The following is an 18665-nucleotide window of genomic DNA, read 5'->3' on the forward strand; positions in this document are numbered from 1 at the left end:
CTAACTAAGCTAGTGCGGTTCTCCTCACACTAAACTGAACTCATCTTCCACTCGGTAAGGCCTCAGGTTTATGCCCATGAAAAACAGGGCTGCATTTTTGTTTAAGTTTTATGAAAGGAAAATAACCTGCTCAACTTTAAAAAAAAAAAATTACTGTGGCCTAAAAGCATAACCCTTGTAGACTACTGGCAAGTAGGTGTGAATAAGCAGCCAGAGAAGAGGAAGTTGAACAGGAGGTAATTTAGAAGTATTTGGTCATTCAGTGCTTACAGCTTGAGGTCACCAAGGTACTCATAACATATGAAATATTACCCAGGGAGACCAAGTGAATTCCTTGCTTCAGCATGCATGAAAAAGTGGAAATCACATTGTAGAAATTGGAATGCCTTTGCATTGAGGAAGAATAACTGCTAGATTTTTTTTCTATTCATAAAATTACATTCTGGTGAACTTAAGTAATTATGAAGAAGTGCATCACCGAGTGGGTACTAGACTTAATTGAACAGAGTTTTAAAAAGTTATAAGTAGTAATGAAGGCGGGGGTGAAGAAGATGCAAGGTACTTCTTTTGTTTGTTTTTTAGTAGTATGCAGGTTGTCAGTTAAAAAACCTCCACTCAGGATCATTAAAAAAAATTCATAATCAACGCATTGCTATTTGGTAGCATGCACACAATGAATCTGGTAACCTGCAGCAGCCTAGCAGGTATTTGTGCCAGCTGAAATATTGTGGCCAGCCAATCTGCCAGCACTTTCCTGAAATTCACAACAGACTGAAAGAGAGCAGCTTGTTAACTTGTTGTTCTGGTAATGCTTCTGCTGCAGCTATCAACCAGTTCCTCCTCTCGTATCATGCTGCTGGGTCTCTGGTTGTGGAGCTGAACAGCTTTTCCTACCACATGAGCAAAACCAATCCATCTGTACCCAGCCTTTTGTATTAATGCCATTTGTAGAATTTGATATCCTAGATAGCAATGAGAATTTAGAATAGAATATTTTGGTTGGAATGGACCTACCACGATCATCTAGTCCAACTGCCTGACTACTTCAGGGCTGACCAAAAGTTAAAGCATATTTTTAAGGGCATTGTCCAAATGCCTCTTAAACGCTGACAGGCTTGGGGTGTTGACCACCTCTCTAGGAAGCCTGTTCCAGTGTTTAACAGATAGACCTCAGCCGGAACTAATTTGAAATAGCTAGAGGATGGGAAGGACAGGCAGCAGAGCAAGCAATGTTTGCTTGACCTCATAAGAAAATGAAAGGTTTCTGCTGAACCCCGCCCCCCAAATTAAGATGCTTGAAATTAATAACAAAGTTAAAGTCACTGCAGGCCTCAAACATACCTCTGTGTGTTAAAGTCAGGCAGATAACATATACCTTCTTTTCCATAAATTGTGGTAAATTTGTTCCAATGCACACCACCTAGGTTTAAAGCTTAATTTAAATTTCATTAAAAAAATCTGTTTCCGTTACTTGTCACAAAAGCAAATAATGAAAAGAAAAAAAATCAGGTATATACTCATGAAAGAACTAATCGTCCATAGTCATGTCTTGTCAAATACACAACAGTTAATTATTTAATCGATTTCTTTCCTTTGATGCAAATAAGCAAGCACCTGTCCAGCAAGTAATCATTTGTCCATACAATAATTAGTCCAGAGTAAGGTTTTGGAAAGAGTTCAGTAGAAGTGTAGTTAACACTAGTGAAAACTGCTTTTGGACAACCCTAAGTAAGTGTTCGCTGCTCAAAGTTTGAGCAAAGACTTCAATTGACATAGATGGTAAATAATTCCAACACTCTTGAGTGGTCTTACAGGCTAAATTTATTTAAGGTCACTAAAGCTAAGATTATTTATATACCTTGAACTCTGCATGTAAAACACTAATTAAAGAGCCCCTTGTATGTGCTTTCATTCTTGTTTATTGAGGGCAGGTCCATCAGTAAGTAACACAACAGGAACAGACTTGGACTTGAAATTCCCTAGAGAGGCTGAGAAGGAAAATGAACTCTTCCCTGTGCACACACACACTGTTTCTTATAGCCTTCCGTAAGCTTCTGTCTTTATCACTGCTGGGAGACAGACCATCAGTCAGATTCATAGTACTGCAGTCAAGTCGAAATCAATGTTGCTGTCTAAGGTAAACCAAACACGCTTATCTGTAAGTCTAAGCATAACTGTAATCTGTAACCAGCATAACTGAGAAAATTCGTATTAGACAGAGGCTGCAAAATGCCACCTGGAAACCATACATGATGATGCCTCCAGTAATGGAGAGCTCCACAATTTTGTTTTAAAGTCACTATCTACATCAACTTTTACTATTTGTTTACAAGTAGATTTTTCTTTAAAGCATAGCTTCTCCTGTATCTGGCGAGTTGAACAGGGCCCTGATACCTGCAGATGTGGTTACTTAATAAATATTCACCTATTTGTTTTGACTAGTTTTAATTTGCATGATATTCCAGCTCTTTGAGCAGAGTATTATCAAACCAATTTACCTTACTAGTTGATTAATAAGTGTATACCTTTAGTTGATTAATAAGTGTATACCCTTCAACATAACTTTAATAAAAAGTTCCATGAATAATTCTTTAATACTTATCAAATACTTGCCTACAGGATCATCAATAATTACTATTCTTGTGAATCATAACACCCATGAACAACATTCAGGCACATTAAAACGTTCACTAGTAAGTATTCTCTTTAATTAACTGGCTCTACTCAAAGCCCTGCAAACTCATTCGGAACTTGAAAGTCAAGTTCCAACCTTAAACCAGTATCAAGTGCAATAACTAAATCCCACTTACAGAACTCAAGAATTCTGGTAATAATGCACAAGCTTGTGCATCAATAAGTATATTGGTTTCATAGCACAAGGAACTGTAGGAAAGCGAAAGAACAATTTGGCCTTGCACGCAGTCTAATCATGGATGCACAAGACTTATTTCTGTTCAAGAACCTCGTTATGAGTTTAGGCATGGGAAACAGCTGGCTAAGCAATTCTTGAGGAGAAAGCCTGAAGGTCACGCTCATGATCTGCAGGTCAGTGCCATGACGTTATCTAAGAGGAGCACCACAATGGCATGTGTAAACAGGAACATATCACACAATCATTTTGTTCAGCTAAGTTTTTCCCAGTGCAAAACTGGAGATATGTTCCAGCATCATTCAATACACATGAATACTAGTGGGGCAGAGTCCGCAGAGTACTGGATGATCAGAAGCCTAATAAGCATAAGGGATGCATAAAGGTTTGCTGTTACATAGCATTAGAAGAAACAAAGAAACATCACAGCATTCTAGCAAGAAGCAGCAGTTAGAAATAAAAGAACCAACGCCTTCCCCAGCCAACTGCTTTTGCTTATCATGAATAAGCTTAAAACTGTGGGTAACTTTTTCCTCCTTTCAAGTTGTTTACATTTGGAAAATCTTCTGGTGAATATAAAAAAAAAATTGTTTCACAAACTTAGGCAGATAAAATAAATGTATCTATAAACTTCCATAGTTACAATTCTACAGCCAGTCAGAAGTAACACGGGTATAGTTAATCTTGTTATGTATGGAGAGGGATCAAGTCTCAAGAGAGTTAGAGCCTGATTATTATTTTCTTTTAAATGAAATATCTCATGAGACAAAGCAGTCCTGGAGAACAGAAATCAGACCTGCAAATTTCCTTTGTTCACCTCTCCCAGCAGTCATCTTTCCTGCACAGACAGGAATCAATATGTTTTCCAAGGTAAGCTATAGGCAGCACAGGGGAAAAATTGCAAAGAAACTGGTTGGCAACTGTTTCTCACCAAAAATAGGTAAGTCCAAACTATTAGTGATTTATATTGAATAAACAATTACCAAAATAAGAAATGTTGGGAGGAATAAACTCAGTTTCTAAATATTCCCAGCAGTCTTTGGAGCTATATAAATCATTATGGAAAACAGCACACTGAGAACTACATCTCTTCTCCCCCTACTCCCATCAGTCTTCCAGCCAAATAAATATTCAGAGATTTCCTTTGACCTAAAGTTATGTTCTAGTTACAAAACAACAACAAGCCACAGTGTTTTTAGGAAGATACCAAGTAGATCATCCTGGCATATCCATTAGCCCTCTAATTTGGGGCCTACTGTTTAGGTTTCTCCCCAGAAGAACCTGAAAAGGGAAGGGATTGGAATTCATCACTTGTGGTTTAAGTGACATTCTTCAACTGAAGTGCAGAGAAACAAAGGAAGACAATACTACTTTCATTATTTTGTGAAAGGCTATAAATTCCCCTGCAAATTCAGCCTTTTCTTTCAAAGCCCTTTGGGCTTTCTGAAATAAGCGAGCAAGCAGGAAGCAGTTTAACCAGTTTCGTAGAGCAGTCTCGTTTTACACAAGAGGCATCCTCTCCTCCTCAGTTTTTATTCAGACACGAAGAAAATTTATAGAAACCTTCGTACAGCTATATTCTTCATGCTGTCCAGTTTGCTTTCACAATTTCTTCTCTCCTTTCCATTGCACCATAGCTGTACGTGCTGTAGCCTGTGCCAGAACAAAACACTATTTTAATCAAAGAAAGATAGGAACTCAAGAGAGATACAGAAGTCCTTACTATGTTTAGTTCTACTGCACTAAACCCAGAAGTCCCATTTCCATTTTTATTCAGCTATTCCATTGGCTCCTTGTGGGCTTATATGTCAGCTCAGCTTTACTCAAAAGAGTTTTGGGGTAAGAAGTTCAAGACCAACTATTCTACTCAAGGCCCTTGAGTTCCCAATGACATTTAGGAACTGGCCATTGAGAGTGAGAGTCAGCTCAGCCTATCGAATTAAACACATTCTCTTCTGCTTTTAAGAGCCCTTGAAAATGTTATAGAATATTTTGCCCTTAGGCACACCAATCTGTATTTTACATTGAAGGCTGTTCTACTACTTCCCTACAGCAGTTTGCTACCTATGCTATGAATTTTTGCTATTTAATTAAAAAAAAAGTAACCAATCCAATTACTGGATCACCTGAGTATTGGTTAGCCTTGTAATATATTCAACTCTCTAAACCATGCAATGATTAGACACTCAAAAGGTGAAAGTTAACACTGTTCTATTTCCCAGAATGATGCATTTAAGCACCTTGTCTCAATGTATCCAAAGTTTAATAAACAAAACCTTCTTAGCTGCCATTTTGGCTGTTAGCCCTATATTATGCCTCTGTTAGCTAGAGCCAAATGGTAATTTAGCAACTAAATCCCAGATCAATTAATCTAAATATGAGTAAGTCTTGGTATTACTTTAGCATTGCCTGACAGCATTTGTTGCTACTTCTACCTCTACCTGAGCTGTCACACTGAACGTCCCAGCAGCACCTCTTTGTCAAAGCAACCCACTGGCTACCACCTCGTCCTCTCCCTTCCGAGGACAGTCCTTCATGGAAAAGGAAGAGTCATTTTAAGGGAACAACCTGGTTTTGAGAAGAAATAGGAGACAGAACTCATTGTTCTCCATCATCATCAAGAGAAACAGATGCAGCTGCTCCCACCAAAGCACCTAAGCCTCAAAGCATATGATATCCTATGTGGCCATTCAGTGTTTTAAAAGAAAAATATCAAGAGAGCGCAACATTGTTCTGATGGTGAAGACTGTACTTGGACAGTACCTATTATTTAAATAAGTACTTTATCTAGTCAGACCAAGGGCCTATCTAGTCTAAATACCCTCCTCTTCACCTAAAGCCACAGTTAAATGCCTAGGGAAAAGCAAGGGCAGTGTATTTCCCCAGCACTCCCAACTGCCTACCACTTTCAGCTCAGAAGCTTCCTAACTCAGATATTTTCATGCATTTAGCATTCCTTTGTGGATTTCTTTTCCATTAACTGGTCCAGCTTCCTTTCATGCCCCAAGTAAACTCTTAGCTTCTACTGTATCATGTGGGAATGGGGTCCTGCAACAAGTCAGATAAACAGAAATCAGCATCCACGGTTTGCACCACATAAATTAGTTTCAGGCATCCCTACCATCTGTGTTAGAGCTGCACTTTTTATCATTGGTTTTTGCCTTCCTCAGAGACACTAGAGATGAGCTGAAAGAGGTGGCACACTTGTGTGCTCCTGTGAGCGCACCTGGCCAAAAATACTACTAAGAATGCTCGAGACATTTGCAGCACTTCAGTCCTGACAGCGGCATTAAAGCAAAGTTATTCCAGTTTGCAATCTGTGAATGGAAATCCACAGAAAAAACACATAATGCAGAAAAAGAAGAGTTTTGGGAAGGAAGTACTTACCCCTGCTGCATGAATAATGCCATGGGGGTGGGCAGGGGGGAAAGACCATCATGTACAAAATACTGTGGGATTAGAGGATTCAGAACCAACACATTGTTTGGATGATCACATTACAGTCAGATGAGACTGAGCCAATTTACTCCCAGCTACAAGGCAAGGGTTGTGATTAAGTATTTCTACAGGCATACATTCAAATACAAGAAGAGAAGTAGTATGCAGCCACCTCCTCCTTACCTCCCTGCCCATCACTCTGTGTATGGTAAACAAGGTCCTGACCTATAGAAACCCTTACCCCTAGTAATTTTCCGGCTTCCCAGAAGTTTATGTCAAAGCAGGAAAAAAGTTACAGAGCAGCATTAAAGAAAGCAAGAATCCTGAAGCCTTTGATGGCGATTCAGGCACAGGGAGCAGCGATATGAAGAAAAGATGATACAAAAAAAAAAAAATCAAAACTGAAAACAAAAGACCCCACTCCTTTGTAGGAATATCTGTTTAAAGAGTAACTGATAAATTTAAGGAAGTGATTATCCTACAAGAACAAAGTCTATTTTTTTTTTTTTTTTAGAGAATGGTTCCTTTATCTCTCCAGCTATAATAAAACATGAAAGAAAAGAAAAAAGCAACAAAAGTGAGCCATACTGGAGTACACATCAGGCCCTCTTTTGAAGTAACCTAAGTCCATAAGAACTGCAAAGTGCTAAAGATTGGAAAGAGCAACATCTTTGAAGACTAGTTTCTAACTGGAAGGGAACCAGTACAAGAAATCCAAGTTCTCTTTACATACTCAGCATTTCCACATGCATTTTTGCATTTGAATTGACACACTGTACCTAAACCAGCTGAACAGGCCCATATCAAGATGAGTGGGAGAGCAACAGATGCCTCAGATGGATTTCTTAGAGTCATCTCATGCCCTGCTATCACAGGTAACATAGTGCTGAGTTGGAGAAATTCACTTAATTTACTACCAGTCAATACAAGTGCCTGGTAACTGGTTTAGGTGTTGAGAAAATGAAGGACAGACACAGTTAAACAGACATCAATATAAACACCTATCCTCCCTCTTCCTTAGGCTCAATTTCTCTTGGTTTCTGTATGGGTTACACTTAGCCTGGGCTGCCATCCCCTGCTCTGACATGGGCCATCATCCCCTCAGGGGCAGTACCTTCAGGGGCATCTCTGCCCTGGGGCACCAGCAGTTCCCTCAGGGGCATCCTCCCTGTGGTGTGGGCTGTGGTCCCCTCAGGGTTACCCCCACTCTGGGCTGCCCACTGTCCCTTCAGAGGTGTCCCCACTCTGGCACACCACCCTCTTATTCCCACAACTAAACAGGATGGGACCCTAAAAGGCTGATATTGCCCCAGCAAAGATAGGCATCATCATTCCCATAATCTTCTGGTTCAGTAAAGCACAACAACTCTTTCTTTCAAGCAGAAGGCCTCCTCAACCAATTTAAAATTGGGAGTACCATATACAGCAGACCAGACAAGAAGGGACTCATCTCCCACAGGTTATGACAGCCATCCCGTGTTCACGTCGTAGCTTTGATGTACATTGGGCATCTGCACTGGCAAGAGGGAGAGATTCCTGAAGAAACTGCCAGTCCGTGCTGCAGAGTAAGCAAATGACTATGGAAAACCATGAAGTTATTGTTTGAAAATATAATTAATAGTAAAGAGAAAGAAGTGATGTATTCAAAATAAGATTTGACTAAGAGAAGTAAAACATTTCCAAACAACACTTTCAGGTATTTTCAGTCTTTTCATTGAGCTTTCGTACTTCATGCAGTAAACCTTCCGATAAGCACGGGGCGAGCTGGCTAACTTTGCATTTGTCCAGCAGCCAGTGTAGTTGGGGCTGGTTAGAGACTGTTGACAGCCAGTATCATTTAATAAAGATGATTCATGCTTTGCCTTTTCCTCCTTCTCTTTATTTAACACTTGCTTCAGATGTTGATCTTTTTTCTTAGCTCAGAGACAGGCCAAGCTCTTTACATGCAAGCACTTCACTCTAGTTACTTGAAGTATTTTGGCTTTCTTCTCAAAAAAAAAAAAATCTCTTCCACCTCAGTTACAGCATTGTCCTTGCTCTGCTCAAAGCTCTGCTTACCAGCTTCAGGCTCGACAGTGCATGAGCCCCTCCACATCCTCAGTGCCTTTATGCTCCTTCCCACATGCATGGCTTGGGCAGTTTTCTGAGCTGGTTTCTCCAACCCAGGCCTTAATCAAGGTATCTAAGACTGTTTAGGTGAGAATTGATGGTACAAAGGCCACTACTTGCAGCCTTGTATTACTTTCTGTGGCATTTCCCTCACCCTCCATAGTTGACTTCTACAGCATGGCTTCCGCCAGCCTCTTTTGGTGGTGGTTAGTCCTTGTCATGATCATTCCCCAATCTTCCACATGCTGGAGTGGGTGTTCCTAGAAAGCAAGAAAGCAGCACCAGGAGTGGGACAGACCTGCATCGCTTGTTGCATTTTCTGCTCAAGCTTTGCTTTTTAACATGGGGTGGACTGGGGGGGGCATTGGCATTTCTCTCCCTCCTGCTCCCCTCTCCCATTAACTGAAATAGTCTCAGGTGTTTTACTCCCTTGCTGACAGGGCTTGGCTCCCCAGCTTCTGTCTGTGTACTTTAATTGGAGGGCTACCATGCAGCTGGCTTACCATGGCAGAGAAACAGGTTTGTGTGTCCCTGGAAAGCTGCAGGTAGTGCTGCAGAGAGTTTAATTTGTTTTCTTATATAGATTTTTATTCAGAAACTCTTCCCTCCCCTCTCCTTTCCCCTATGTGCTATTCCACATGCCCTCCAGTTCTGTTTTAGTTAGTACCCATAAAACACCTACTCTCTTATCAAAAAGAAGTTAAAAACTAGTGTATTGCCTTCTCAATGGGAAGTTGTAGCACAACAATTTTAGTGTCACAGGTCAGCAATAACCAGAAAGACTCATCTATATTTCTTTACATTAAAGTGTTGATGGAGAATGCCTACATGGATATTTCTATGCTTCCAGAGAATTAAATTTACAAAAGATCAAGAGCTGAGAATACAGGTCTCAGCAGTCATCCTGTTATTCTATCACCTTGGGCAACTCTTATCACAATTTTTTCCTCTGGCTTCTTCCCACTGCTTTCCATATTTCATCTCTTCACATTAAGCTTTGTGGGAAGGGGCATGGTCCAAGTATGAAAAAAAAACCCTCTGATACTGAGTTCTGGCACCGAGGCCTTCAGCACATGAAGCAAGTAACCAGGATGCTCACCAGGAACAGCTCCTCTGCAGGAAAGGAAGCTAGGCAGTATTACATACCCTCACACAAACTAAAACCATTACACCACTGATCTCAACTACAAATACTTTCCAAATACTTTCACAAGAGAAATGCAACTGTTATCAAGTATGTTCATGCATTAAAAGTATTTTATGTCTAGTTACCTATTACCTGTAAAGCTATTGGACTTGGAATCTACCTCCAATTTTCCTCCTCAGTTCCCCACTCTCCTTCAGATAAAAGTTCATGGGATTTAAGGTAAAGCCACCTAGAGGCTGTTCCAAGGTGGAGATTGGAACCATTCACACAGCTGAGGAGTTAAAGGAGCACTGAAACATGGTTTCTGAAGAGCCATAGGACAACACATCTGAATAGACCAGTTCACACACATTTTCCTCTGTCCCCCCCTCATCCCTGATGAAGTTAATGTGTCACAAAGCTCAGTCCAGCCCCTTAGAAAAGGGATTTACCATTAGGAAGATGCTCTTGGAGTTTTACTCTTCTATTGGAGAGGTTCATCAAGCAAATCAGGGAAGAAAACCAGCAGATTTTTAAAACCACTCATATTGGTCACTGTCCGTTTCTTGCTTCCTGTGAAGGTCCCTGCAATGGTTTAGGCAGGAGAGACTAGACAGTGATTGATAGCTACATGGAAGAAAAAGGAAGCTGTCTTGTGGACAGGAGACCTGAGTTCATTTCTTCCCACAAGAGCACCTGTTTGCACATTGGCAAGTCAATATACGCTTTGATTCCTCAACTGAAGGACAGTGATTATACTGCATTACTAAACCACAAGAAAGCCACAGAATTAGAGACCGTGAACTCCCCATGTTAGTGGAAAGCATTTAAGAGTCTTATGCAGAGAATTTCATGCACATATATCATCTTATCCTTCCAATCAGTCAGCAGGTCTTTGCTCCCTCTTCCCCTCCATGGACTGGAAGCAACTGGCCAGAGCTGGCTGGCCTAATCAGGTAGTGACCTGCTTTTCCTTGGTGCACCCACACCCAGGCAATAACCATGAGAAGCTGCCTGACTGGAACATCTCCACCCTCAGCTACTACAACAGGAGTCCAGTTATACTTTATCAGTGTTGGCTTTAACACTCACAGATATCACATGCTGCATTTCTTTATTACATTTATGAGCTGGATTCTTAGAAAATAGCTTGCATGTTCCAAGTACAAACCTATGCTAGAGACTAGGCCTTTTCCCCAAGGTACACTTGCACTATTATTTGTAATTTATCCAGTTAGTCACCTGCCTTTTCCACTCTTCCCCTTCAGAAAACTCCCTGGATATAGGACTACATTGCCTCCTATGAGACCACATCTTAACACAAATGGGGCTTTGCACTAAAGGCTTCTTGGCTGCAGTATTACACTTGGAACTGAGAAGAAACAACTGCACACAGAAGCCATGCTCCACACTCTGCTCGATACGAGAGACTTGCTTATTTGTGCCCTACAAAATGCAGCGCTGTGCAGAGGTCTCAGCTCTAGTTCCAGTTTGAGTCAGTCCTTAGACCATGACAAAACAGCCTTTTTCAGGTCCCTCTGCTGCACAAGTGTACATCTAGCTTGCTCTACACAAATGACCTCAGAAAGCTCTATGCTTCTGAACTAATCCTCTGACCCAGTTCAGATGCATATATCTAGAGGGAAGGTGTTATAGTCCTCAGTTCTCCCCTGTTTCAATGAAGCAAGGGTTGAAGACTGGTTCTCAGCATCTCACAGGCCTATGCAAATGTAGCCTCCTTAGCACTGTTTGATCAGTGTGATAAATCATGGCCACAAGATTTTAAAGAAAAAAGTCTAGAAGTGAGATTGTTGCTGAAAACTATGGTGTCTTTGGGATCAAGTTAGTCACTGAAAGCAGTTTTCCAGAGATCCCAGCTTGAATTGTGAAGCTTCATCTCCCTTTGTTTTATATCCAAAGCTGACTAGGTCATCACAAGAGCCTACTTGGTTTCCAGTTTTAGCCTGGCTACACAGTAGAAGTGCTGAGCACCAGACACCATGCAGTGACAATACCATCAGCAGTACACACAAGAGAGTCATAGTTATGATGTTGCTCTACAATAGATCCAGTAGAGTGAAAAACAGCTTTTCCAGAAAGTAAGCAGCAATTAATCCTGGGAAAAATACAGACCAGGTTATGCTCCTTAAATAAGTCAAGTAGCTTTTTATTTTGGGCTGCACTTCACATTCATCAGCTGCTGCTAATCCACACCTGTTTGTCTATTCCAAGCTCTCTGCTTACAATGCAATAACAACAGTCTATTTATTTTATATGAGCCAGGATTCTTAGTTCTGGATTCTTTCAGATACCATCTCCTCTTCCACAAGGCTTTGGCCCTGTGAAAAACAAGTAATATAACAACAGTATATAATATTAATGATAATGCAAATTTGAAATAGGTTGCTGTGCTCATCAGCACAATCATCTCAACTTTACTGTGCGGAAACACATGGGTAACCTCTGCAATGACTTATCTGGCTTCCTTAAGAAGGGATATATTATTTTTTGCATGCTCTTTAATGGAAATCTTACCTTGAAGTAAAAAGATGCATGCACAGTTGCTAGGAGGTTAGAAGGAGGAAACATGATTCAAAGATTCAAAAACTAAGAGATCCACAGAGCCTCTTGCCAGTCCTAGAAGAACTAGTGACAGTCCTTCTGCCTGTACATGGTATATAGCTTTCATGCAATGCACCTGCTTGAGCAAGGCTCGGGGCTGGGGGGGGGGGGCGGTTGGTTGTTTTGTTTAAGTTTGCTGTTGTCTCATGAAGAAGATCTCACAACAGAAATCTCCAACATCTTGGCTGTGGCTCTTGGTAGAAATGGAATCTATTAGTCACACAGAGCTGAATACTTCCGATAGCTTTCAGCACATAATGCTAAGATTTACTCTTTAAAAAGGCAGGCTTTTTATAGAAGGTATTATGGATTTTTTACCCAGGGCTTGTGACACATTGTTCTAGACAGCACTGAAGGCCCATGCTGGAGTTGCTTTCAACAGCACCAAGTTAGTCGTGTCAGACACGAGCCCATGTTCCTTAGGCTACACAGGAGAAACCCAGATATTTGTTGCTTCTGCAGAGGTTCTCAGAAGCACCATGGTGTATTCCCAGAAGACACAGTCATTGGAAAAAAAGCAGAGGAGGGAAAGTCATTTCTGCTTGCTTTGACTGGGTTTGGATCCATTGCCACTACACCAGGCCTGCAGCGAGGAACCTTCAAAAAGAGTTAGACTAAAAAAAATTCTGTCATACTGTATACAGTAACTTGAACACCCTGAGCCAGATCTCTGGAAGGTGACGATATCTTCACTCTTCTATTCCTGACATCTCCAGAATAACAATACTGAAAACTGTTTTCATTATAGATTTTTATCTGTGAGAAAAATCTGCTAACATACAAAAGCCACAGCTTGCTTAGCCTCCTTTTTTTGTGTAGTCAAAAAATAATGGCTCCAGACCTTTAACCTTCTGAAAGCTGAACTTTACTCACATGGTAGTCAATAACTTTGAAGTCAATAGCTTTACTCATGTGAGTAATTCTAGATACGTGCTCAAGTGCTTATATGCTCAAGGTCTAAATTAAGACAAAGTACTTTGGCACTGAACATAAGGTCTCAACTAAACTACAGTAGAGTGTAACTAATCATTTGTTCTACATTTGCCTCCAGAGAGAAAGGAGAGTTGAAGCATATTCTGTTACTCTAATCTTAACTTCTTGTTCTTTATCCTTGAAAACCTAAGTAATGAAGAGCAACAACCGGCAGAAACAATGGGCTAAATTGCTCAAAGTCATGCAAGTCTATACACGGTTACATTTGAAGTAAGAGGGGTCCTTCAATATACACATACAAAGCACCTGCACCATAAGCCACCAGCCAGGCACAGTACCACCCAGATGTACATATGATCAGAAAGGAGTTGGGGGCAAAAGAAAAAGAGATGAAAAAAAATGCAGAACAATGAGCTTTTAAATGCCAACGAATTTAAAAGAAAGTCAAAGATCATGAAATTGCATTGTAAATGCAAAGTGCTTAGACGTTCTCTCCCGAGTGCTGAATAATCAGATATCCAGGCTGTAAGTTTTTGCTATCTGTACTTTGTCTGATGAAATATTTCTTTCAAAATATGCTACTCAGAAGCCACTGAAGTGGTATATCTGGCTAAGTAAATGCAGGACTGGGCCCCACCATGTATTGTACAACCAAATGCACCTGCATTCCTGAGACGTATTAGTCAGTGGGGATAAAGTTATGCCCCTATTTTACTCAGCTCCGTGAAAACTCAGTCTCTTATACTCCTTAGGCAGCTATGTAGGGTGCCCAGCTGCTGCGAGTACCAGGAAGCTATTTACATCCCCACAAGTAGGATATTTCACATATAGCCCAAACTTTTTCTAGCTCAGCTTTGCTGGATAAAGCAAGCTGCTCTCCAGAAGGACGCTGCAGCTTCAGCTGACCAGAAGACAGCTCCTCTTTGAGACCTGCTTCTTCCTGCAGGGGAGTAGGGTGTGCACAGCCCAGCTACACAACCACCCAAGCTGGGATGTAGAGGACCTGGATCCAAGATCTGGCTCACAGGGATGCATAGCCAGTCCCAAGAACCTTACTACCCCAGTGCTCTCCCCTCTCCCTTTCCAGGTGCTGTATTGTAGAAGACAATATATTTTAACCAGACCAAGATGGAACACTAGTAATACCTGTTCCAGAAAAGATGTTCCTACCACGTCTGACTATGGCTCTGGGTCTAACCGAGATCAAACACCATCCAAAATTTCAAGAACTTGGGGCAGTGCTACCTCAGTATCTTATTTTAATGGCATTGTATAGCTGTACATATAACCATATCACTGATGAAGCATACATCACGGTCACCCAGATAAGACACTCACTAGCCTTTTTGCTAGCAAAAACTCAGGTTTTCTACATCAGCATAAGAACTGGTGGATGTATGATCCTCTCACATTCACACCAGAATTCCCGTCTCCTCCTACACCTACTTTAAGTGTGATTCTCCACTCTTTCACTGATACAGTCTCCATTTCATCACATTTTCCAGTTAAATAGGCCATGCACCTGTCCTTTCTCCCTAGCACTACCATAAACCAAGTAGGCCTTTACCCATACACAATAGGGGACAAAAGAATAGCAGGGGTTCACTCACCCTTGATCACCAACACAGGCTGATGTGCATTTAACGTGCAGTTCCTTAGATGGGGCACAGACATCAGGAATTACATGGGAACTGCCTCAACAGCCAGAACCCAAAGCACTATGCTCTCTATAAAGTGAGATGTGAGTCATTACAGTCAAAAGAGCTAATCAGTTTAGCAGATTTTATGCTGAATACATTTGATATAATTTTTAAGTTTCTCTTCTGAAACTTTGGATCCCTAGAGAATGATCATTTAAGTAGTTGAGAGATATGATTAAAAACATGAAATAGTTGACATATGAGAAAACTCAAGCATTAATATTCAAGGAAAAAAAAAAAGTATTTCTTAAAGCATACTCAAAGCTCCTCTAATAATATCTTGGGATCATGATTTTATTTTACTTATTTCAGTCTTGCTGTCTCCCACCTGCTCCCCAATAACTGAAAGCTACTAGACATTAGAAAGAGTTAAATGCAAAAAGCCAAGCACCAAAAACTGGTACTTCAATGGTGTACCAGTTTGTCTTCCACATCATATACCAATACATTCAACAATCCCCATATCAGACACTTAAAATGGATAAAACACTTCTGAATCTGAGTTTCTTCAACCTCAGAAACCCACAATATGAGGATCCAAGTTCACCCGTGAAATAATGAAAGAAAAAAAAATGAAATTAAAATTTTTACAGATACCCCGATAAAAGCTTCATCTGTTCTTAGTTAAGGCACCAAAACCTCATTAGAAAGAATTCCAGCTTCTTTATATGACTTTAATCCACACAAATCAGAAACCTCAGATCAAATTCCCTAATAAAATAATTGCTTTATACAGTATCCTTACCTTAATAAAGCTAAAGTAAAACACAAGCTTGCTCAGACAGCAGCTCACTTCTCCTGCTTTTCCTACTCAAGAGAGAACACTTTGTGCTCATCTCCCTTGATTTTAAGAGACTGACCTTTGGGAGGCCCTGCTGCACCTGATTGTTTCAGTTGGTTTAATTAGGACTTTCCATCACCTGCTGGGACTTGACCCTCCCAGTCTTCAGCTGGGAAGGACCTTTTACCAGGAAATCTCTCATGATTAGTTTATAAATACTTCTCCTTCAGCAACACTACAGCTAGAGGAATTTCTTTGTGCATTTATAGTATGCAGTTAAATGCATTGCCTTTTAACAGATCTCTGATCTTGGCTCGGCTTTGGGTAAAGGAACATGTCTAGCAGCTATTTCCTTTGCTGGATTTGAGAGTTGCATGATTGTTACAATCCTGTTCTTCAGAGGGCTCAGTAGCAAAGCTGAGAGTCTGTTGCTGTGTACACTCACTCGAACACATTAACTTAATGTACTTCCCAAATGTTGGCTTCCTTCTTTCTCCATGCCTTATTTAGCTCTTGGGTTTTTTGCCTGTTAAAATTTCATTTAATTTGCTTTCTATTCCTAGTGACTATTTAAAGACGTGTTTCCAGGTATGTTTCTTATTGTTCCTGTGTCATTTTGCCAGGATTAGCTTTATGGGTTTCTGCCCAGATTGTCTAAAACTTGCATTGTTTTCTTGCATGTTAATTGGGCTGAAGTAAGGTCAAGAAGGTTCTCTGGGCATGCCGAGGGATGTAGCCCTCTCCTTTAACAGCACAGAGACAGGAATGGGCAGGGACAGAGGTGCTTGGGGAGATGAACAGGGATAGAGCCTGCTAAGAAGTCTTTACTGCATTTTCTTGTCTCTTGATTCAAACAACATAGCAAAATTCTTAGAGAGGAGTGAGTTTGGAATCTGTCATATAAACTTACTTTTAGAATAAAGTAAGAATGAGACCATTTTCTATGCCTATAGTGAACTGAATAGAGAATAATAAACCTAGCTCTGCAATATATTTCCTTGGGGATATCCTGTCAGAGTATCTTCAGAGAATTTTCAACATTACTAGCTTTTGCAATGGATTGCTAAAGCTGCTGTATAACAACTGGTGCATTGGAGCAGTAGTCTATGGTACGTTAGTGGTATCAGTAGGAACAAAATCAAGCCATGCGCCTGATATGGGTTTTGTGCAGGAGAATGAGAAGAAAATAAGAAATCCTTCTATGTAAGTGATGTGGGTCTTCCTAAGATGCCTGCCAGGAGGGTATAACTGAATAGATAAATACAAGTCATTAAAATGCTTTAATGAAGGGAGAAAAAAAAAGAAAGAAAGAAAAAAAAAAAACACATAACCCTGCAGCAGATAGAAGTACTTAGATTTGCTGCCTTTTTTATTTCTCTTAAGCTGTTTAAATACATAAGGATCTATTATTTTCAATGTTCTAGTCTTTAATTCTGTGTCATCGTCATAAAAAAATCTAATGAAAAGATAATACTTAAGCTATAGGAATGAGTAAGCACACACCTTCAAAGACAGGCTTTCAATGATGTTAAGGTGCCTAAATAAATCCAAAATCTGTTCTTTCACAGCCTGTCTTACAGATACCTAATGGTTCGGTGAGAGGAAGGGTAGTTTATAGATAACTGAATGGAGAATTGTCCTTGTATATATATTATACTTGTTTTAAAATATACAGTATAGTCTCCACCATTATTTTTGTACTTACAGACATTTTTACTTCTATCCATTTGATTAGTTAAACGAGTCTCTTAAGTCTTTCTATTTTGTGCATTTTTTCTGTTATGATGGGCAAATTCAAGCCTGTTACGCTAGCATATAACATTTTTCCTGAGCTATGGTGAGACCAAACTTCACTTTCATCAAGATGCAGAGAGAAAAGGGACAGTAGATAAATGTTGAATTATTAATGCAGTGATGTCCCAAATAAATACAATTCAGTAAAGAGGTAAACTTACCTCATTTGAAGGGTTTTGTTAGTTTGTTTTTCTCAAACAATTTCTACCATCTCATGTAGAACAAAACTACAAAAACAGTTTCCCAAGGGTGTTGATTGTGTTCCTGAAACCTTCATCTACAGATATTTAATGCCTCTTAAACTAAAACTTACTTCCCAGTGAGGAAAAGATTCTGATTCTTCAAAAGCCTTAGCCTTTCTTTTGAATAAAATTAAGTTTATACTATCCACAGTCTGTCAGATCTATCTCCTACCCCCTAGAAAGCGGGTTTGGGGTGCTTGGGGTGTTTAAACATGCTGCCTAATTTCAGCAGATTTTGACTGAATGCTAAAGGATTCAAAGGTTCTCATTTTCTCAAGATTTCATTTAATTAGGCAGGCAGTTGGATAGATGGAAAAAAACAAAACAAAACAAACTGTTATGATTTCTACCTAGTAAAAGAATACAGCAGGAACTCCTTCCCTAGTATACAGCAAAGAAATTGTATTTGGGAAATCTTCAATTTGCACTGCATCAGATACTGAGAATCCAGCCCCAGGAACTCAATGTGAAATTGAGGTTTATTTCTTCTGTTGTTTATAGAACTCTTGTGTAAAATATTCCCCTCTGCTCAATGTAAGAGCTCAGGGACAGGCAACTTTGGATCTAGTCGGAAGCAGAGAGGAATTGCCATTTAAGCAGCTGGCTGTGGCTGAGCTGGAGATGGGGACTCACATTGGGGCTGGGAGGTATGGGCACTGGACAGGGGTAGGTTTCGCATTTGAGTCCAAAAACCATGCAAAAAGATTAATATTTCTCAAAACTGAACATAAACTCCCAAAAGTCCCCCCATACTTTCACTCTGTCCCAGTTTCAGGAATCTATGGTTAAAGCAAAGCAGACACTTTATCAAGCTGAAATTTCATTAAGCAGAAATTTAGCATGTTGGGAAGTGCTCTGTTGAATTGGAGCCTTTATACTTCATCAGCTAAGGACTGCTGATGTACCAGAACACTCTGAGAACTTGCTGAGTTAACAGTGAATATTTTATAAATCATGTATTTCCCATTTTGCTTTCTGAATCTAAGTAATATAGTTGTTGCTATACTTTTTGAAGCAAATCACTTAAATCTAGTGCACTCCTGCATTTTAC

The 18665-nt window shown here is 40.1% G+C and overlaps 1 long non-coding RNA gene across 1 annotated transcript; it reads right to left on the reverse strand.

The window, feature by feature from the left end:
* Positions 1-7497: 7497 nt before the first annotated feature.
* LOC148051360 (uncharacterized) lies at positions 7498-15596 on the reverse strand. The gene is made up of 3 exons (XR_015700093.1): positions 15543-15596; positions 9995-10127; positions 7498-8676 (listed from the first exon to the last, which is right to left on the reverse strand). It is a non-coding gene; the product is annotated as an uncharacterized LOC148051360 (long non-coding RNA).
* Between the last annotated feature and the right edge of the window lie 3069 nt (positions 15597-18665).

The sequence above is a fragment of the Nipponia nippon genome, unplaced genomic scaffold (assembly GCF_047370975.1).
Source record: "Nipponia nippon isolate SJK-2023a ecotype South Korea unplaced genomic scaffold, ASM4737097v1 scaffold_6, whole genome shotgun sequence".
Lineage (NCBI taxonomy): Eukaryota > Metazoa > Chordata > Aves > Pelecaniformes > Threskiornithidae > Nipponia > Nipponia nippon.